We start from the raw sequence: 23,404 nt of genomic DNA on the forward strand, positions 1-23,404 counted from the left end.
CAATGGTGAAAGGGGACAGCCCTGCCGACTGCCCCTAAAAATATTAAAAATGCTTGATCGTACCCCACTGGTGATGACCGTCACGAGAGGACCACCTTAGACAACCTTTACCCATCTTATAAAGACTTTGCCCAAACCAAACCGCTCCAGAGTATAGAAAAGGTACAGCCACTCAACTCGGTCAAATGTCTTCTCTGCATCTAGAGAAATCACCAATCCCTGTATTGACTGTTGTTGACATGCTTGAATTCCATTAAACAGCCTTCTAACATTATTGGAGGATATGCGATCCTTTATGAAACACATCTGATGCTCTTTAATAATAGAAGGTAACACAGTCTTCAGCCTTAAAGCGAGAGTCTTAGAGAGGATTTTAAAGTCCACATTTAAGAGCAAGATGGGCCTGAATGAAGCACAGTCTTCTGGGTCCTTCCCTTTTTTAAGGATAAGTGAAATATTGGCCTCTATCAGAGATGGTGGGAGATAATCATGACTGTATGAATCATTAAATATATCGAGCATCGGGCCTGACAATATACTTATAAATTCCTTATAGAACTCACTGGGAAGTCCATCAGGACCGGGCGCCTTTCCACTTTGAAGCTGCCTCACAGCTTCCTGCACTTCCTGCTCTGATAACAGGGCATTGAGAAAGGACTCTTGTTCGGGAGTCACGCCTGGGAGCTTCAGATCCTTAAAAAAGATTCCATTTTGGCCTGCTCCTCCTCACAATCCTCAGATTGGTATAACTTTGAGTAAAATCTCTGGAATGCCACATTAATCTTTTTAGAGTCACATGTTACATTCCAGATCCTTCCCTAATCGCCGTAATGGCTTGTGGGGCACTCCTTTTCCTGGACGAGATATGCTAAGTATTTGCCTGGCCTGTCACCATGCTCATACAACCTTTGCTTTGCAAAAGCCAGCTCCTTCTTTGCCGTCTGCGTGAGCATCAAATTTAATTCAGACCGCAGCGCCATAATCCTCTGTAGTTTGACCAACGAGGGCCTGTCAAAGTAAGCCTTCTCAGCTGTCTTCCAACGTGCTTCAAGGAGACGTTACTGCTCACCCTTCTGCCACTTCCCACTGGTGGAATATGAAATAGCTAACCCTCGAGCACAGGCTTTGGCAGTTTCCCAGAGGACCGATGAACTACCAACTGAGCCTAAGTTGATGTCTAGGAAGACCCGAAATTCCCTAGAGAAATACACCACAAACTTAGGGGTCCAGTTACCAGTACCTCGAACCCACTGTAACGTCCTTAATCTTAACCATATGGTACACTGGAGCATGATCAGAAATGGTAATATTACCAGTTGTACAAGATGCCACCAAATCCAGGGTTACCGCAGGGGTCAGAAAAAAAACAATCCTGGTGTGACATCTGTGTGGATTGGATAAAAATGTAAAATCCCTTCCTGTAAGGTGGAGACATCTCCAGACGTTCACCAACCCTAACTCTCCACACAGATCCTCTCACTGTTTAGTTTGTACAGAGGGTGTCAAGGGACCTTTGGGCAATCTGTCTACTGTGGGATCCATGAGACAATTAAAATGTCCCCCTATAATAATGTGCTGGGACTCGAGACTTATCAGTTTAGAAAAAGCGTCTACCAAAAATTTAAGGGGATGAGCTAGAGGGCAATAAACATTTAAAACACCATTTTCTTCCCCATTTATCAAGGCTATAAGAATTACAAACCTCCCGTGTGTGTCTTTAACACACTCTAACAACTTAAATGGGAGATTCTTCCTAACCAATATAGCCACTCCCCTACTTCTGGTATTAAACAATGAAAAATAAACTCGGTCAAAGCAATTCTGCTGTAATTTCGGATGCTCCTTGTCATCTAAATGTGTCTCCTGTAGCAAGGCAATATCCACCTTCTCCTTTCTAAGACTCAAAAGTACCTTCTTCCTCTTAATTGGTGAATGACTTCCCTTGATATTCCAGGTATACCAGTTAATCAGGTCATTAGCTATAACCTTCTGCAATAACATTTAAATTCCAGAGTCCGCCGCTGAGAGGTCCTGAAAGAACATGATCTTAGAGCCCTCATAAATTAGGGCCTTTGGATTCTTCCCCTGGAGTCTGGAAGCCTCCATGACTCTCTCCTTATCCCGGTAATGATAGAATTGCACCAGGAGTGGACGAGGATGTTGACCCAGACCCGATCTCTGCACTGCGACCCAGTGAGCCCTCTCTATCTTCAATCCTCTCATACCAGTCTCCAAGTCAAGGAATTTTGGTAGCCAGTCCTCAACAGATTCCACAGACTGCTCACCTTCCTTACCCTCAGGCAGACCGATGATCTGAATGCTTTTTGTCCTGCCCCTGTTTTCAAGATCATCCACTTGGTCGCGCAAATTACGAACCTCCGTCTCCAGGGCTTGGATCCTAGCCTTGGCTGAACTGGCATCAGCTTCCACCACTGTTACCCTGTGCTCCACCTCATCCAGGTCTCCCAGCTACTGCTCATGCTTCTGCGGCATGAGAGAGACTGGAGCCAACTTTTCTTCAATCGTTTCCCCAGCATCTCACGAGATTTCGAGAGCTCGTTCACCAGGGCCTGGAAAGTAATTGACTTTGAGGATCTTGCAGGCTGAGCTGCTGACCCAGCCTTGGAAGCTCCTCCTCCCTTTTTCGGCATCTCTGGATGACTGGAAACGCAGGTAAGTTAACTTTTAGAAGTTTCTTGGGACTCTATGATCCTTCTGGAGTCCCAAGATATCGCAATGGTCTGGGTTGGGCAGGTTGAAGGTTCGAACCACTTGTGCTGTGATGCGGAGCTCTGCAGTGTGATCGCCTTAGATCGCCGCCATCTTGGATTCCACTCCCCACTGTTTAAAAGTTTAATTATGACAGTGGTGAGCACACAGACCTTTCAAGGCAAATTTCATGAGCAAGTATGTCTCAACTTTTAAACAACGTTTGGCCTTTTTTTTAAATCTGACTTCAGCATTGTGTCAGAGTTTCTGAAGAAAAATGAGTCATTTCCCTTGGAAAGCAGGTTATGTAATTACTAATCACAATTAAACACCAACAGAATCAAGAGGAAGAGAACCAAGTCAGGCAGAACTGTTCTATCCCCTCTCCGGGATATTCACAACGTTGTGACAGAAAAAAAAATTAAAGACTGTTGCTAGGTGTTCAAAGTTTGGTAGAAGATTTGTAGCTCGGGTGCTCGTTGCTGGGAATTTGTCTTACAAACGCTTCGTCCCCTGTCTAGGTGACATCCTCAGTGCTTGGGAGCCTCCTGTGAAGCGCTTCTGTGCTGTTTCCTCCGGCATTTATAGTGGCCTGTCTCTGCCGCTTCCGGTTGTCAGTTCGAGCTGTCCACTGTAGTGACCCAATATACCGGCCACTACAGTGGACAGCTCGAACTGACAACCGGAAGCGGCAGAGACAGGCCACTATAAATGCCGGAGGAAACAGCACAGAAGCACTTCACAGGAGACTCCCAAGCTCTGAGGATATCACCGAGACAGGGGACGAAACGTTTGCAAGACAAATTCCCAGCTCGGCGAACAGAACTGTTGCTAGGGTTGGAGGGTTTCAGGGAGAGGCTAAATAGACTGGGGCTATTTTCCCTGGAGTGTCAGAGGCTGAGGGATGATCTTATAGAGGTTTATCAAATCATGAGGGGCATGGATAGGGTAAATAGATAAGGTCTTTTCCCCAGGGTCGGGGAGTCCAAAATTAGAAATGTGAGAATGAAAAGATTTAAAAGGGACCGAAGGGGTAACTTTTTTCATGCAGAGGGTGGGTCATGCACGGAATGAGCTGCCAGAAGAAGTGGTGGAGGCTGGTATAATTACAACATTTAAAAGGCATCTGGATGGGTATATGAATAGGAAGGGTTACGAGGGATATGGGCCAAATGTGAGCAAATGGGACTAGAATTACTTAAGATCCTCAGGGTAGTGTCCTAGACCCAACCATCTTCAGTTGCTTCTCTCCATCATAAGGTCTGAAGTTGGGATGTTCACTGAAGATTGTGCAATATTCAGTAACATTTGATACTCCTCAGACACTGAAGCAGTCCATGTCCAAATGGAACAAGATCTGGACAATATCCAGACTTGGGCAGACACATGGCAAGCAACATTTCTGTCACACAAATGCCAGGCTATGACCAGCACTAATAAGGGACAGCCTAACCACTGCCCCTTACTTACCGCAGTATTACTATCACTGAATCCCCCACTATCAACATCCTAGGAGTTATCATTGCTGAGAAACTCAACTGGACCCACCACATAAATGCAGTGGCTACATGAACAGTTTAGAGAACAGTTTAGGAATACTACAGCAAATAACTCACCTCCTGACTCTAGAAAACCTGTCCACTATCTACAAGGCCCAGGTCAGCAGTGTGATGGAATACTCCCCACTTGCTTGGATGAATGCAGCCCCAGCAACACTCAAGAAGCTTAACATCATCTAGGACAAGGAACCAGCTTGATTGGCATTGCATCCACAAGCATCCACTCTTTACATTACTCACGCTCAGTAGCAGCAGTGTGTACTGTCTACAAAATGCACTGCAGAAATTCACTAAAGATTCTCAGACAGCACCTTCCAAACCCACGACCACTTCCATCTAGAAGGACAACAGTAGCAGATATATGGAAACATTATCACCTTCAAGTTCTCCTCCAATTCACTCACCATCCTGACTTGGAAAAAATATTTGCTGGGTCAAAATCCTGGAATTCCCTCCCTAATGGCATTGTGGGTCAACCCACAGCAGGTGGACTACAGTAGTTCAAGAAGGCAGTTCACCACCATCTTCTCAAGGGCAACTAGGGACAGGCAATAAATGCTGGCCAGTCAGTGATGCCCAAATCCCACAAAATGAATAAATAAATAAAAGATATCTGCTCGGCATGAACACGTTGGGCTGAAGGGTGTGTTTCTGTGCTGTAAATCCCTATGACTGTCTGACTCTATGACATAACTACGGCTTTCGAGAATCATAGTTGCTTGTTTGTGTTTTTCTCCAACATTACTCTATTTGCTATTTTAATTTAATTCTATTAATTTTAGTTTGTATGCTAATTTTTAAAATGATTCAAATCTTCAAAGAAGAACATACAAGATTTGACTTTACGGGCAAAATTATTGAGATGAGACAGCAGTGACTGAGAAGAGAGGGAAGGTGGAAATCAATGGCAAGAGGTAACTAAATGAAACTAGAGAGAGATGGTCATCCATAGGGAAGAAGGGAATAGAGGAAGGTGCAGAAGCTCTCAGTGGAGGTTTGTGAAGGCCAGAGGCAAAAGTCCAGAGAAACACCTTTTCTTGGGGAAGAAAAGCATAAACTGAAGAAAATAGTTGGAAGGGTCAGTATCAGCTGGATGGAAAGACAATCAGTTTAATTTGGTTAACTAGGAGGTGGACAGAATAGCCAGGCTGACATGAATGGAAAGCAATGCACAAGCGTAAACTGAGCAGAAAGCAATTTGCAGGGTATTGGTACGGTCCCTACCCACCATGTAGGAGTGTTACAACATCTGAACATCTGAAAAACAGGCCGTTTAATTTGATTTTTTTTTAAAGGCTGCAGTGGTATTGCCTCTACCTCTGAGCTGGGTGGTCTGAGTTCAAGTCCCATCTGCTCTGGAGATGTGTCCAAATTTCTAAATGGATTGATTGCAGAATGCCTGCAAGTTCAAACTGTCACTCTAAATCTAATAATTCTTTTAACTGTTTTAAAAGAGGTAATTCCTTTTCTGCAGTGTTAATTAACATTGGAACTCAGCAACTAAAATGTGAAGTGACTTTCTGTTTTTTTTCTCATTTTCATGCCCTATCTTTAAATTCATATCAGTTAGGTGATTTATTTTCCTTATTTATTAACGCAAAAGATATCATGATAAATTATCCAGATGTTCACTTTTCATTAGGCTTTTCAGACTTGCATATGTTACCAATATTTTCAGTTTCTAACTTAGATTTCAACATTTCTAATTACTTCTCTCAGTGTGCCACCAAGGATCCCTAGTGAAGCTGGAATCAATAGGAATCAGGAAGAATATTCTCCACTGGTTAGAGTCATACCTTGCACATTGAAGATGGTTTTGGATGTTGGATGTCAGCCATTTCAGCCACAAAACATTTCTGTAGGACTTCCTCAGGATTCATCTGAGGCCCAACCATCTTCAGCTCCCTCATCATTCATCTTCCCTCTCTTGTGAGGTCAGAAGTAAGGATGTTTGCTGATGACTGCACAATATTCACCAATTGTGACTCCCGAGATACTGAAGCAGCCCATGCAGCAAGATCTGGACAATATCCAGGTTTGGGCTGAAAAGTGGCAAGTAACGTTCATGCCATACAAATGCCAGGCAATGGCCATCTCCAACAAAGGATCTAACCATTGCCCCTTGACATTCAATGGCATTATGTCACATAATTCGCTACTATCAACATCCTAGAAGTTACTATTGACCAAAAACTGAACTGAACTAGTCACATAAATACTGGCTTCAGGTGCAGGTCAGAGGCTTGCAATCTTGCAGTGATTAACTCCTCAAAGCCTGTCTGCCATCTACAAGGCATATGTCACGAGTGTGATGGAGTACTCCGTACTTGTCTGGATGAATGTGGTTCCAATAACACACAAACGAACACCATCTCGGGCAAATCAACACGCTTGATTGGCACCACATCCATGAGCACACACTCCCACCACCATCAATACTCAGTACACACAGATGCTACTATCCACAAGATGCACTGCAGAAATTCACAAAGGCTCTTTCAAACCTATGACCAGCACTGTCGAAAAGGACAAGGGCACAGGCATATGGGAACTCTGACATCTGCAAGTTCTCCTCCAGACTTGGAAATGTTTCATTGTTCCTTCACTGTTGCTGGGTTAAAAGTCTAGACTTCCTTCTCAAGTGTCATGATGGGTCTGCCAAGAGAAAATAGACTGCAGCAGTTGAAGAAGGCAGCTGGCCACCATTGTGTCAATGGCATTTAGGGATGGGCAATAAATGCTGACCAGCCAGCAACACCCACATCCTGTGAATGAATGAATGAACTTTTAAAATAACCTCATGCTTGCAGCAGGAAGCAGCAGTTTCAGGGAGTCCACTTTGAGAAACTCTAGGTGAACTATATGATTTGGAAGCATGTGTAGACCAGACTAGATGAAGACAGCCAATATCTTCCACTGAAGGAGAATTGTATAACAATTTAGCGAGATTATTATTAATAAGTCCACTGTTTTATTCTAGATATATTAACAATTGCATTTAAGCTACCACAGCTGTCTTGATGGAATTTGAATTCATGTCTCTTGAATCTGGCTCATTCATTCCCCCACCCAGGTGCTGAGGTATTGAATCTCGAAACATTACCACTATATCATCCTCCGTGACATCAGTTTGTCTGAAAGTTGCTCTGGGGAATATTGTACTTTTCTGAAGTGTTGCTTGCAGTGAGGTAGTCAACAATAAATACAATTGAGAAAACAGCAGAAAATATGCTCTCCACAACCATCAGCCAAGTCAGATTGATGCGCGTATGAAAGAGAGGTGTGGGGAAAAACCTTTGGTTCACTCACTTAATGGTTAGATGCAGCAAGTGGAAACTAGGGTGAGGCTGCTCAAACTCATTATATTAGTACATTTAGAGAGAAGAGATTTTTATACAATGTTATTTCTTTCTGTCCTTTACTGACACCTTTGATGTGCACCTGTTATGCACTCAAATTGTGCCATTAGTTGCTGGAGGCAAGCTTTAGCAACTGTGAGAAACTCTCTGGGAACTGGTTGGCCCCTATGGCTCAGCTATTTACAACATACAAAAGATTTATTGAAAAAGTTGAGCAAAGAGTGAATTCGAGCCTATGTCCTAGAGAGAACCTACAGTTCCAATTGGCAGATTCATTGGGCTTTGCTTTTATGCCCCATCAGACCAGAAATGGAGATGGATAGACATTAAATATGAGTGCTGGTGTGTGCCAGTTGCCTTTATCTAATCTGCCAGTCATTTTCCCAAATTGTGATGGGGTGCACTGCAGAAGGGCTGCCCCCACTCTCAATACACCTGAAGAAGCTGTGCTTTGATTTAAGTTTAAAGTAGTTGGAGAGAAGGGGCCTCTAGTTGGAACCATCTTCTCCTTTAAGATACGTTCCATTTGCTATTCCTTTCAAGTTGGAAGACCTCCAGCTTTGGGAACCCACCCATTGTTCCTATGAGCATATCCACTGGCTATCCTTTAAATGCCCCATGGAAAATTACAATGTGTTGCATGGGAAATAGTTACTCAGATTCCTGACTTATATGGGAGCCTGACAACGGGCTTCAAAAGCTCATGCGGAAAATCCAGTCCATTCTGTCCACATTAGCTAGTCATTTGTCAGTAAAGGCAAAGCAATTTAGCAGTACATTGTGTAGTTTTGAATTGTGGTTTATATGGTGCAATATTATTGCTGAAATGAGGTACCTCATTGAATGTCCTACTAATTAGACATATTAGAACATAAAACATAAAACATAGAACATAGAAAGGTACAGCACAGAACAGGCCCTTTGGCCAAAGATGTTGTGCTGAGGATTATTCCTAATCTAAGTTAAAATAACCTAACCTACGTACCCCTCAATTCATTGCTGTCCATGTGCAAGACAGTCACTTAAATGTCCCTAATGACTCTGCTTCCAACACCACCATCTACTTGGCAACACATTCCATGCATTCTCAACTCTCCGTGTGAAGAACCTACCTCTGACGCCTCCTCGATACCATCCTCCTAACACCTTAAAACCATCACCCCACGTGCCAGTCAATCCTGCTCTGAGAAATGTCTCTGACTATTGACTCTATCCATTACCTTGATTTCCTCGATCAGGTCACCTCTCTTCCTTCTTCTCTCCAGAGAGAAAAGTCCAAGCTGAGTCAACCTCTCTTCGTAAGACAAGCCTTCCAGTTCAGGTAGCATCCTGGTAAACCTTCTTTACACACTCTCCTTCCTATAATAGGGTGACCAGAACTGGAGTTGAAAAATGTGGTGCTGGAAAAACACAGCAGGCCAGGCAGCATCCGAGGATCAGGATAATCGACGTTTCGGGCATAAGCCCTTCTTCAGGAATGAGGCTGGTGTGCCAAGCGGGCCGAGATAAAAGGTAGGGGGGAGGGAATTTGAGGGAGGGGTGCTGGGAATACGGTAGGTGGAAGGAGGTGAGGGTGAGGGTGATAGGCCGGAGAGGGGATGGGGGCGGAGATTTCGGGAAGAAGATTGCAGGTCAAGAGGGCGGTGCTGAATCCAAGGGTTGGGACTGAGGTACGGTGGGGGGGGGAAAATGAGGAAGCTGGAGAAATCTACATTCATCCCATGTGGTTGGAGGGTTCCTAGGCAGAAGATGAGGCACTCTTCCTCCAGGCGTTGTGTGGCCAGGGTCTGACGATGGAGGAGGCCAAGGACCTGCATGTCATTGGCAGAGTGGGAGGGGGAGCTAAAGTGTTCAGCCACGGGACGGTTGGGTTGGTTGGTGAGGGTGTCTCAGAGGTGTTCCCTGAAACGTTCCGCAAGTAGGCGGCCTGTCTCCCCAATGTAAAGGAGACCACATCAGGTGCAGCAGATACAGTAAATAATGTGTGTGGAGGTGCAGGTGAATTTACGACGGATACAGAAGGATCCATTGGGGCCTTGGAGGGAGGTGAGGGGGAAGGTGTAGGTGCAAGTTTTGCACTTCTTGCGGTTGTAGGGGAAGGTGCTGGGAGTGGAGGTTGGGTTGGTGGGGGGTGTGGACCTGACGAGGGAGTTGTGGAGGGAGTGGTCTCTCCTGAATGCTGATAGGGGTGGAGAGGGAAATCTATCCCTGGTAGTGGGGTCTGTTTGGAGGTGGCGGAAATGACGGAGGATGATACGATGTATCCGGAGGTTGGTGGGGTGGTAGGTGAGGACCAGTGGGGTTCTGTCCTGGTGGCGATCGGAGGGGTGGGGTTCAAGGGTGGAGGTGCGGGAAATGGAGGAGATGCAGTGGAGAGCGTCGTCGACTACGTTGTAGGGGAAATTGCGGTCTTTGAAGAAGGAGGCCATTTGAGTTGTTCGGTAGTGGAATTGGTCCTCCTGGGAGCAGATGCGGCGGAGGTGGAGGAATTGGGAATATGGGGTGGCGTTTTTACAGGGGGCAGGGTGGGAGGAGGTGTAACCTAGACATCTCGGCAACCGACTCAACACAGACATTTACTACAAACCGACCGACTCCCACAGCTAAAAATCTCTTCTTGACCAGAACCGGACACAATATTCTAAGTGTGGTCTCACCAGGGACTTGTAGAGCTGCAGCAAAACCTCGCAGTTCTTAAACTTGATCCCCCTGTTAATGAAAGCCAAAACACCATATGTTTTCTTAGCAGCCCAATCCACTTGGTTGGCAACTTTCAGGGATCTATGTACTTGAACACCAAAATCCCTTTGTTCCTCCACACTGCCAAGAATCCTGTCTTTAATCCTATATTTAGCATTCAAGTTCGACCTTCCAAAATGCATCACTTCACAGTTATCCAGGTTGAACTCCATCTGCCATTTCTCAGCCCAGCTCTGCATCCTGTCAATGTCGCGTTGCAGCCTGCAATAACCCTTGATACTATCAATGGTACCTCCAACCTTTATGTCATCGGCAAATTTACTAACCGACCCCTCAACCTCCTCATCCAAGTCATTTATAAAATCTACAAAGAGCAGAGGCCAAAGAACAGAGCCTTGCGGGACCCCACTCAACACTGACTTCCAGGCAGTATACTCTCCATCTACAACCACTCTCTGCCTTCTGTCAGCCAACCAACTCTGAATCCAGACAGCCAAATCTCCCTGTATCCCATACCTCCTGACTTAATGAATGACCCTTCCATGGGTAACCTTACCAAACACCTTGCTGAAGCCCATATACACCACATCCACTGTTCGACCTTAGTTGAGCTGACTCGTCACCTCCTCAAAGAACTCAATAAGATTTGTGAGCATGACCTGCCCCTCACAAAGCCATGCTGACTGCCTTTAAGCATGCTATGCTTTTCCAAACAGTCATAAATCCTATCCCTCAGAATTCTTTCCAAACCCTTGCTGAACACAGATGTAAGACTGACTGGTCTGTAATTGCCAGGGATTTCCCTATTCCCCTTCTTGAAAAGAGGAACCACATTCGCCTCCCTCCAATCCTTCGGTATGACTCCCACGGAGAGTGAGGAGGCAAATATCTTCACCTGTGGCTTAGCAACCTCCTTTCTTGCTTCCCAGAGCATCCTGGGATAAATCTGGCCTGGCCCTGGGGACTTATCAATCTTAAGGTTTTCCAAACGTTCCAGCACATCAACTTCATCAATCTTGATCTATTCAAGCCTGTTTCCCAGCTCCTCAAAGTTCTCATTCACAACAAGGTCCCTTTCCTTAGTGAAAACCAAAGCAAAAGAACTCATTTAGGGCTTCCCCATCTGTTCAGACTCCACACACAGGTTTGCTACTCTATCCCTGACCGACCCTATCTTCTCCCTGATCATTCTCTCATTCCTCATGAGTATATGAGTAAAATACCTTTGAGTTCCCCCCAATCCTTCTCGCCAAGTCTTTTTCGTGCCCCCTCCTGCCTCTCCTCAGTCCATTTCTGAGCTCCTTTCTCGCAAGCCTGTAATCCTCTAAAGCTGTACTAGACCATTGCTTACTCCACCTTACGTAAGCTGCCTTCTTTCTTTTGATGAGAAGCTCCTCTGTTCTTGTCATCCAAGGGTCATTAATCTGACCACTTCTTGCCTGTCTCCCAGGAACAAATTTGTGCATCACTTGCAACAACTGTTCCTTAAACAGTTTCCACATGTCTATTGTGCCCTTTCTGTGGAACAATTGCTCCCAATCTGTACTTTGCAACTCCTGTCTGATAGCGTCATAATTTCCTTTTCCCCAATTAAATACTTTGCCATGGTAACTGCTCCTTTCCCTCTCCATGGCTATGGTAAACGTGAGGCAGTTATGGTCACTGTCATCGAAGTATTCTCCCACCGTGAGATCTGACACCTGTGCTGGATCATTGACAAGCACCAAATCCAAAATGGCCTCTCCCCTCATCGGCCTGTCTATGTACTGAGTAAGGAAACCCTCCTGAACACACCTGACAAAAACAGCTCTATCCGAACCATCTCCATTTAGTAAGTTCCAGTCAATATTGGGAAAGTCGAAGTCACCCATTTCAGCAACCCTGCTACATCTGTACTTTTCCAAAATCTGCTGGCCTATGAGTTCTTCAATCTCCCTACTGCTATTAGGGGGGCTGTAGAAAACCCCCAATGAGGTGGCTGTTCCTTTACTGTCCCTATACTGACTCAGTAGACAAACCTTCCTCAATAACCTTTGTTTCTGTAGCTGTGATACACTCTCCAATTAGCAATACTACACCCCCTCCTCTTTCCCACCTCCCTGTTCTTTTTAAATGTTCTAAACCTTGGAACATCTAGCAACCATCCCTGCCCCTGTGAAATCCACGTCTCCGTTATGGCCACAACATCATAGTCACAAGTACTGTTCCATGCTCTAAGTTCATCACTCTTATTTTTGACAGCCCTTGCGATAAAGCAGACACACTTTAACCAATCCCTTTGTTTCATCACATGAAAAACCTTCCTGATAGATTTACTACATCCTGTCACTGCCCCACCTACAACTACCCCCCTCTCAGATGCATTGCTCTGGTTCCCATCCCCTTGTTATAGAGTCATAGAGATGTACAGCATGGAAACAGACCCTTCAGTCCAACCTGTCCATGTCGACCAGATATCCCAACCCAAACTAGTCCCACTGCCAGCACCCGGCCCATATTCCCTCCAAAGTAGATAAAAAGTAGAGGACCCAGCACCGATCCTTGTGGCACTCCATTGGTCACAGGCCTCCAGTCTGAAAAACAACCCTCCACCAGCACCCTCTGTCTTCTACCTTTGAGCCAGTTCTGTATCCAAATGGCTAGTTCTCCCTGTATTCTGAGAGATCTAACCTTGCTAATCAGTGTCCCATGGGGAACCTTGTCAAATGCCTTACTGAAGTCCGTATAGATCACATCTACTGCTCTGCCCTCATCAATCTTCTTCTTGGATGTTTGGGTTTCAATATATTTTGCCTACACGCTTGCTGGCATTGAGTCATGGGAAACAAAGCATCAAGGACATTGGTGAACAAGTATTTTTAATAAAATATTCTCCTTGTGCTCAGTAATTAATTTACGTTATACTGCATTATTAAATTGTCCACTGATGCTTAATGTTGTGCACATGAAAATGGTCAGAAATGGAACTAGTGACCAATTAGAACTGAATCAGCACTTTTAGCAAAAAGATGAGAAATGGAAGAGAATTGGAAGGACTAAATGTTAAAGATAGACCCTGATGGAAAATGAATACCATGGAGTGATTTCAGAAAATAATTCAATCGACATGTTCTGATCATTTTTTAGAAGGAACAGACATGCTTCAAGCCTGTTTAAAACTGATTAAATTTTTATAGGAAAATAGACTTTTTCATTAGTAAAAGAAAGCCTTGGTGAGGAACTCTTGACTTCAGCTTTAAAGTCAATAGAACTGTCGTTGGCTTTTGTTGCTCATCTCCAGTGTGTCAAGTTGCAAGTACCCGCTGAACAGGCTAAGGGTATTGTACAGCCTGGCCAGCTCCCCCCACCCCACCACCACAAGCTGCCTCCCCACCCAAATATTAATCATCCACTTTAGTATTAATTCTGAGATGGTACCTTGAGGAAATGTACATTCTTCACACACCCATCAGGACAAGTCGCCTTAGAGGTGTGTGTTTTTTTTAAAAGCCTTAAAAAAGGATAGCAGGCAATTGCTTATATACATGAAAATAAAGTTTGATTAATATTAGCCTCTATGACATTTGTCTTGTGCATACATGTGTTTTGCATTATTTCGTTTTAGTAGTGTAATGGGTTGGTTTCCTCTTTGGCAGTGATGGATAGGAAAATCTTATAGTAACTTTGCTGTTTGAGACATTGTAAGCAATAGAGTTCCATTTATAATGTAATCAGTGTTGTTGCTAGAATGAACATGGAGGTCTCGATGGGTGAGGTCAATGTGATTGTAGTTCTTCAGAACAATGTGTGAAGTATGAAAAGAAACTTGGCTTCCTTGACTTCTGCACTGATTCTAAAACTATAAGAAGACTATTGACTGTTAATGACTGGGTGGTGTGGTTTAGGAGCTGTTGCATGCCCTTTTCCTGCACCTAAACTCCACAAGATTTTTGCAACCTTCATTATGTCATCATAGACAATGAGTGTGCATGTCATTTCTGCTTGTTAAGGTGATTGAACAATTAAAGACAGATGAAGGTAAAGTTTATTACCAGCAGGTTGCAGTGGAAAATTGTTTTATGGAAAACTTAATTATGCCTGTCTTTCATAAGTTAAAATCAACAGTAAAGCATCTGGGGAAAATGCGGACAGGATGATAATTTAGGTAAGTGAATAATGAGTGCTAGAAGGAGCACCGTCAGTGGTAATACTACATAAACAAAGGATCACCAGGAAGCAATCACAAGATTCCCATTGTGCTTTCTTGAGGTTCAATTAGTATAAAATGAGAGAGTTAAACAGTCCACACAGATCAATGCTGTCTCCTCGCTGTCGTGCGTCTGCAGCAACCGCCTCTACTGCATCTGACGCTAGTTAAAAGGAATCTATGAGGAGTATTTCCTGTGGTTTTTACTGTGAATACTTTGGTTTATCACTCTTGATGGTTTCTTTCTTTCCTGATGAAACCTCTTTCTGATGTGACCCTTTTGACCTATTCTAAGCATGCAACATTTCACAATCAAGGAGGTGAAATTAGTTTACATCTTAGTAACAATCCGGCGATAGTATTAAATAGCTTCTTCATTAAAGATCATGTGAGGGCCTCCAGAAAGCAGAGCACGTAGTCATTTTACTTTTTATGAGTCTGCTATGAAATGTGTTTTTTATTGCTGCGAGATGTGAGGAGGCCAGAAACCTCTTCTGTCACGAAATGGATAAGGACTACCACAGGCTGTGGTTAAAACAGACGATGCAGTTTCAGAGATACACCAAGATAATGACTGGCTGTGCCATCATCCAGCTTATATTGAGTAAAAGAGTCAAATAATGAAACTCACATTGGTGATAGTACTTGCTGATAAATTATCTTGCTGTATTCTTAATGGGGCGGGGGTGGGGGGTGGTAGTTGAGGGAAAATCCTCTGCCTGGCTCAGCCAAGGAACTTCATGGTAATTATGTGACAATAGTAGATTTTTATTGCTAATATAATTTGGGTATTATTCCAATTCTAAGGTGGTAATTTACTGCTCTGTGGGAAGATGAAAAACTCTGGTTGATTTCTTTATCCCTCCTGCTGCAAGTGTCATGAGGCTAAATATACTCTTTCTCAAATGTCCTTCTTGGAAGTCAGCTATGTCAGCAAACACAGTGGATTTATACCACGAGAAACGTTCATGGTCTGTGTGTTGCACAGGGTTTGGTTTTCATTTTGATACTATTAATTATGGATTTAAGAGTCAGCTTGACAGGGCAGGCAGTGAGAAGGCTGTCATCACTCAGCTCCTAACATCTCAACAACCAGACTATAACCACCCTCAGAGCATGTGGACAACCTTCAAAAGAATACGGACTGAAGTAAGCACCTGATGTACAAGTGACACTTCAAAACCTTGGTCAAACCGTGGAGCACAGACTAACATCTTGCCCTGACTCAAGCTTGAGAGTAATGTCATAGAGTTATTAGATTAGATTAGATTACTTACAGTGTGGAAACAGGCCTTTCGGCCCAACAAGTCCACACCGCCCCGCCAAAGCGTAACCCACCCATACCCCTACATCTACATCTACATCTACCCCTTACCTAACACTACGGGCAATTTAACATGGCCAATTCACCTAACCTGCACATCTTTGGAGTGTGGGAGGAAACCGGAGCACCCGGAGGAAACCCAAGCACCCAGAGGAAACCCACGCAGACACGGGGAGAACGTGCAAACTCCACACAGTCAGTCGCCTGAGGTGGGAATTGAACCCGGGTCTCTGGCGCTGTGAGGCAGCAGTGCTAACCACTGTGCCACCATGCCGCCCATGAGTCACACTGCACAGAAACAGATCCTTCGGCCTTACCACTCCATGCTGAACATAATCCCAAACTAAACTAATCCCACCTGCCTGCTCCTGGCCCATATCCCTCCAAACCTTTCCTATTCATGTTCTTATCCAAATGTCGATGTTCTGGAGATTCTTTTTATTCATTCATGGGAAATTGGCATCACTGACTGGACCAGCATTGATTGCCCATCCCTAGATGCCCTTAAAGGTGGTAGTGAGCTTAAATTACATTTAATTTCCACCGGGGCATTGGTCTTATTAGGAAACTTGCTATTAAAATATTTGCCTGAGTCTCAAATTTGTCTCCAGTCTCTGTAGTTGCTGACCTGCTGCTCCGGTTCCCACCATCCTGCTGCACCAGTTTAAACCCACTCGAGTAGCACAATGGAACCTCCCTGCTATGATATTGGTGCCCTTCTAGTTTGGGTGCAACCCTTCCTTCGTGTACAGGTCCCACATTCCCTGGAATATCTGAAGCCCTTGTTCCTGAAGCAGTTCTTTAGCCATGTGTTCACTTGTACTCTTCTCCCGCTACTGAGTGGTGACAGCTGTACAAGCTCAGCCAAATGGCAGAAGTAGTAGTACCACATTCCCTGGTACAAATTTCCATTCAGCCTTTTGTGGGAGGTCAGACTGATCTCATAAATATTGCAGAGTTAGTATTGGCAATAAAGGTGAGAATCAAGCATGTAACAATCTAACGAGCAAGTTAATACTTGGGAGCTGTGTGTACAACTGCAGTTTAAGTAGATTTGCATGCTTGTGGAAAGCTAATTGTGTACTTTTTATTTTAAAAGGGATCATGTTTCAGAGCATGTCAGATACTTATGATAAACAAATACTGGCTTGTTACTCAATTTACTGTCACTCATTTTGATTTATACATTCATATTCTCATAAATAATTTATCCATCCATGAACAGGTTTGATATTTCTACATACAGTACTAACCAGTGCCATATGAGGCACAGGATGAAAAATAGCTGTCCTAAATCTGTGATTACCATGGAACTATTGGCTAAGAATCTGGCAACGATATATCTGAAATGGAAACATCGAAAGAGTGGAAAATGTAACTTAGACATTTTTAAGTTTGTACTAATTGCATGGGGGTGTGGTGGTGAGGTAACAGCCTCCAAATACCTCCAGACAGTAGATCTACCACCTTGTTAATGCTGCTGTTCTGCCTGCTGCCTTCTTTTTTATTAACAGGATCTGGATGGTTGATGTTTTTGGCGGTTTCCAGTGCTCAATTAGTTTTAATACAGCATCTTATGATCTATATTGCTATTTTTGCATAAAATTGACTACAATGGCACTTCAAGCATAGAGACCAGGAGAAATACTCTCGAAACATTCATCTCCTAACCTGAGAGATGCTTCTGGGAATTCAAGGTTTTGAAATTTCTGTAGAGGTCACATTGTAACAGCAGCATACTGTGTGCAGTAAGACTGGGTACTATTAGCTGATGTTATTGATGCTCTATCACTAATTTCCTGTTTGTATTTGTGTGTAACCAGTAAACTTTGGTGGCAGCCTGAGGGCACAAAATCCAGATGTATAGTGCAGATACAGTAAAACAGCATGTTATCTCTCACTTTGATAAAAAGGCAGTTTTAGTACTTTGGGAGATTTATGCCCGCAGTTTGGGGAAGTTGATAGGTCTGGATTTGGGAACTACGTGCTATTGCATTTAAAGACTGAAAAAGAGGTTGAAGGTAAGTTTTCAAGGGTTCTAGGGGGTGTGTGATTGTTTTTGAGGACAAGTTGATGACCTCCGTCTCATCTAATTCTTTTTATTGTTTACAACATATTCATTTAAGTGTTTGTGACCTTTTATAATTTTTTTTGCATAGACTTAGAGCCAACTTGTGCTTGCTATTTGTGGGATATTGCAGGTTGTTGCTCAGCAGTGCTTAGGAAGGTTGTAGTATCTGAAGAGAGAGAACTGTTGACAATATAATGAGCATTGGAGCTCAGAAGGAATGTTGGATGGCCAGCAACTTAGTAGGAAGAGCCTTAAAAGAGCTGGAGGTGAGCCACTTCAACAAAATGAATTTGGAAATGCTATAAAGGGAGGTTGGTTAGAAACTGGAGAAAAATGGGGAAATTTTGGGCAGCATGTTGGCTCAGTGGTTAGTGCTGCTGCCTCTCAACACTAAGGACCCGGGTTCAATTCCTGCCTCGGATGACTGTTTGTGTGGAGTTTGCACATTCTCCCCTTGGTTGTGTGGGTTTTCTCCAGGTTCCTCCCACAATCCAAAGGTGTGCAGGTCAGGTGAGTTGGCCATGCTAAATTGCCCATAGTGTTAGGTGCATTAGTCAGGGGTAGGATAATGGGTCAGGGTGAGTTACTCTTTCGAGGGTTGGTATGACTTGTTGGGCTGAAGGGCCTGTTTCCATTCTGCAGGGAATCTAATCTTCATTCAGTGGCCTGGGGGAAGAGAAAGCAGTCCTAGAGACAGCTATCTGGATTTCCTCTTACTGATGCACTCCTCAGACATAAACATGTCTTAGTTTCTCAATCTGATTTCCTGGAGCCATGGGGTGGTTACAATATAACAGGAGGCCATTAGGCCTGTTGTATCCTTGTCAGTTGTTTGCAAGAACAACTCAGCAAGATCCACACACCCCCTCCTTTCCCATAGCCCTGCAATGTTTTCTCTACAGATGATTATCCAATTCCCTTTGAAAGCCATGATTAAAACAGCCACCAACACACACTCAGACAGTGCATTCCAAATCCTAACCACTTACTGCATAAACAAATTTCTGACTCAGAACATCACCTAAGCTTAGATATTGTATTACTGTTTTCCACAGGTTGACCTTGGAAGCATGAACTTGACATAGCACCAGTAGATCAGGAACCAGCATGATACATGGAACAGTAGACCACTTCTGACTATTTTATAACTCTCAGTTTTTGCTGAAGCAAATATTTTTCGAGCTATGTTTTTGATGGAGTCAATTGATATGTTTTGAATCGTTTTTACAGGCAAGCTGTTCCAATGCTTATCACTCAGCAAAAAAAAAGTGCTTGTAATTTTTGATTTTATGTGTGATTCAGGGTCTCATCTCTCATTTCTTCTTTTGCCTTGGGCTAAGCTCTCACTCTTGTGAACTAAAGTTTAAAGTGAAAAGAAAATGGCTAATTCTCTTTGAAGGACAGCACAATCCTGACAACGGTATGGGGAGCATTTGTTGCAGATCTTCTTCTTCTCCAGATGTTCCGACTTAGATTTCAAATTGTATATTAAATTTGGCAATCCTTGCAGTGGACTGCATTCTTTATCATTGAGTACAATACTTTACTTTTAATGTTGTGCGGCTGTGAGCCTAGTCAATGCATCTGTTTGGTAATTGGTACATCAAGGACTCTCATTCATCCTTCTGATCTTAAATCAGAACTATAAAATAAATTGATGCCCTCCAGGAGTTGTGGCTAGGCTCATCTCAACCTTAAGTAGAATGGAAGTGCATAGTCTGAAATAAGAACAACATGAAGTGATCTAATTGCAATGCCAAAAATTCATTTTAATATGCTTCATGCGCTTGATGTCAAGAGGTGTCCTTCGATTGGCGAGTCCAGCACCAGGTGACATCATTTCAGGAAAAGATATCTGCTATTTAGGGCTAAAAATGGAGAAATAGATTCACTCAGAACTCTGTGAACCTTTGGAATTCTTGATTCAAAAAGGTTTCTCAGCTGGGAATATTCAAGGCTGAGATCAGTAAATCTTGGGCACTAAGGAACTAACTAACAGGAAGTAAAGAATGGGGATAAATGAGTACTTTTCTGGTTGGCGATCAGTGACTAATGGTGTGCCTCAGGGATCAGTGTTGGGACCTCAATTATTCACAATTTACGTGGATGATTTGATTAGATTAGATTAGATTACTTACAGTGTGGAAACAGGCCCTTCGGCCCAACAAGTCCACACCACCCCGCCGAAGTGCAATCCACCCATACCTCTACATTTACCCCTTACCTAACACTATGGGCAATTTAGCAAGGCCAATTCACCTGACCTGCACATCTTTGGACTGTGGGAGGAAACCGGAGCACCCGGAGGAAACCCACGCAGACACGGGGAGAACGTGCAAACTCCACACAGCCTGAGGCGGGAATTGAACCCAGGTCTCTGGCGCTGTGAGGCAGCAGTGCTAACCACTGTGCCACCATGCCACCCAATTTGGAGTTGGGGACCACATGCAGTGTGTCAAAGTTTGCGGATGACACTAAGATGAGTGGTAGAGCAAAGTGTGCGGAGGACTGTGAAACTTTGCAGAGGGACATGGTTTGTTTAAAAGAGTGGCCAATGGTCTGCCAGATGAAGTAGAATGTTAATAAATGTGATGTCATCCATTTTGCTAGTAATGGACTATTATTGGACAGTAAAAAGGACTCCTATTTGAATGCTGCTGAGCAGAGGGACCTGGGTGTCCTTGTGCATGCATCACAGAGTGTTGTTGGTCTGCAAGTACAACAGGAAAGTTGTCCTTCATTGCTAAAGGGGTTGAGTTTAAAAGCAGGGAGATTATGTTGCAGCTGTATAGAGTGCTAGTGAGGGCACACCTGGAGTACTGCATGCAGTTTTGGTTTCCTTACTTGAGGAAGGATATACTGGCATGAGAGGGAGTGTAGAGGAGGTTCACTAGGTTGATTCCGGAGTTGAGGGGGTTGGTTTATGAGGAAAGACTGAGTAGACTGGGATTATATTCATTATAATTTAGATTGATTAGGTGGGAATCATATATTAACATGTAAAATTATGAAGGAATATATAAGATAGAGGTGGAGAGGATGTTTCCACTGGCACGTGAAACTGGGACAAGAGGGCATAGCAGATTTAGGACTGAGCTGAGAAGGAACTTCTTTACCAGAAGGCTGTGAATCTTTGGAATTCTATGCCTAGTTAAGTAGTTGACACTCCCTCATTGAACGTTTTTAAAGCTAAGATAGATTATTTTTTGAACAGTAAAGGAATTAATGGTTATAGTGAGAGGGCAGGTAAGTGGAACTGAGGCCACAAAAAGATCAGCCATAACCTTATTGAATGGCGAAGTGGGCTCGAAGGACCAGATGGCCTACTCCTGCTTCTAGTTCTTATGTTCTTATATTAGTAATGATTCCATGATCATAAATACATCAGATCCGAGCAATGGCACTCAGCTCATTTTCAGGATATGGGTTTACAAATGGGTTGAGGTCCTTGCCATGGTCTATTGAATAACTAAATACATTGGGTCAGCATAAGTTTTACACTTATTCTGATGTTATGTAGAATCTAATTATTTCAATTACAATCTCTTCTGTAAATAAATATTCCTTTCACTAAGTTTGTATTGCCTAGTTGTGGTTTGAATAGTCAAGGCCACTCAGCCCATTATGTCCATGCATTGAGTATAGCAGTTGGGAGGTCATATTGCAGCTGTACAGGATATTGGATAATCCACTTTTGGAATATTGTGTGCAGTTCAGGTTGCTATAGGAAGGATGTTGTGAAACTTGAAAGGGTTCAGAAAAGATTTACAAGGATGTTGCCAGGGTTGGAGGATTTGAGGCATAGGGAGAGGCTGAATAGGCTAGGGTTGTTTACCCTGGAGCATCAAAGGCTGAGAGGTGACCTTATGAAGGTTTATAATATCATGAGAAGCGTGGATAGGGTGAACATCCAAGGTCTTTTCCCAGGGGTGAGAGAGTCAAAAAAAAGGGTATGGGTTTAAAATGAGAGAGAAAATATTTAAAAGGAACCTAAGGGACAAATTTTTCCACACAAAGGGTGATGCATGTATGGAACAAGCTGCCAGAGGAAGTGTTGGAGGCTGGTACAATAACAGCATTTAAAAGGCACTTGGATAGATAAATGAATTGGAAGGGTTTAGAGGGATATGGGTCAAATACTGGCAAATGAGACTAAATTTATTTAGGACATCTGGTTGGCATGGATGAGTTGGACTGTCGGGTCTGTTTCCATGCTGAACATCTCTACTGCTATGACTCTAGTTCTCTGCAAAAAGCACTGAGGTAGTGCCACCCTCCTGTCCTTTACTTGTTGGTTTGCAAATGCAATTCTCTTTTAAAAGCCATGATTCAATTTGCCTCCACCACACCATCAGGCAGTACATTACTAATTCTATTCAATTGTTCTGTAGAAATATTTTTCCTCCTGTCAACTTTGGCTCTTTGGCCATTCACTTCAAATTGATGCTCCCCCCGTACTCGACTCTTCTACTTATGAGGTGTTTTTTTCATGCCCACTCAATCCCAGAACGTCATGATCTTAAAAATTTCATTTAAATGTCATCAGAACTTGCCCTTCTCTGAAGGAATAGCTTTAGCTTTACTAGTCTGTCCATGTAACTGAAGTTCCTCATCCCTGGAGGTGGTCTCATAAATCTGTTCTGAATATTAACAAGATGCACAGCAGCAACTCAACAAAGCCCCTTCGACAGTACCTCTGAACTTGTGACTACAACCACCAAGGAAGATGAGGGCCACAGAGGCATGTGAGACACCACCACCTGCAAGTTGCCTTCCAATCCACACGCCATACTGACTCGAAACTATATTATGGTTCCTTTCTTATCACTGGGTCAAAATCCTGCGAATCCCTTATAATGGTATGAAGTATATACCTACACCAGATGGACTGCAATGATTCAAGAAGATGGCTCACCATGATATTCTTAAAAGTAACTAGAAATGGGAAATAAATGCTGGTCTAGCTAATAATGCCCACAACACAAGGCCAAATCAATAAAAAAAACCTTTCTAATGATTATGCATCCTTTCTAAACTTTGGTCTACAGAATTGGATACAAATTTCAGTTGTGGTTGAGCCAATATTTTAGAGACATTCACCATAACTTGCTTGCTTTGGTACTATATGCCTTACTTATAAAGCCTAGGATCTCCTAAGGTCATTTAATCGCTATTGCCAATCTGTTCTGCCACCTTTTAATGATTTTTGCACATACTCTGCTAGTTCACTCTGCTCCTCCACTCCTTTCAGAATTAAATCCTTTATTTTATCTCTCTTCAAACTTCTTACCAAAACATACCACATCACATTCCCCTTTGCAGCATAGTATACCTTCCTCCAGTCAGGAAAACAGCTATTGAGAACGACTGTTTCCTGTCTTTCAGCCAACTTCGAATCCATGTTGGCACAACCCCTTTTCTTCCATGGGTTTTATTTTACTGACATGTCTGTAAAATAATTCTTTATTAAATGCTTTAAAAGTCCATATGTACCAC

The sequence above is a fragment of the Chiloscyllium punctatum genome, chromosome 7, assembly GCF_047496795.1.
Source record: "Chiloscyllium punctatum isolate Juve2018m chromosome 7, sChiPun1.3, whole genome shotgun sequence".
NCBI classification, from domain to species: Eukaryota; Metazoa; Chordata; class Chondrichthyes; order Orectolobiformes; family Hemiscylliidae; genus Chiloscyllium; species Chiloscyllium punctatum.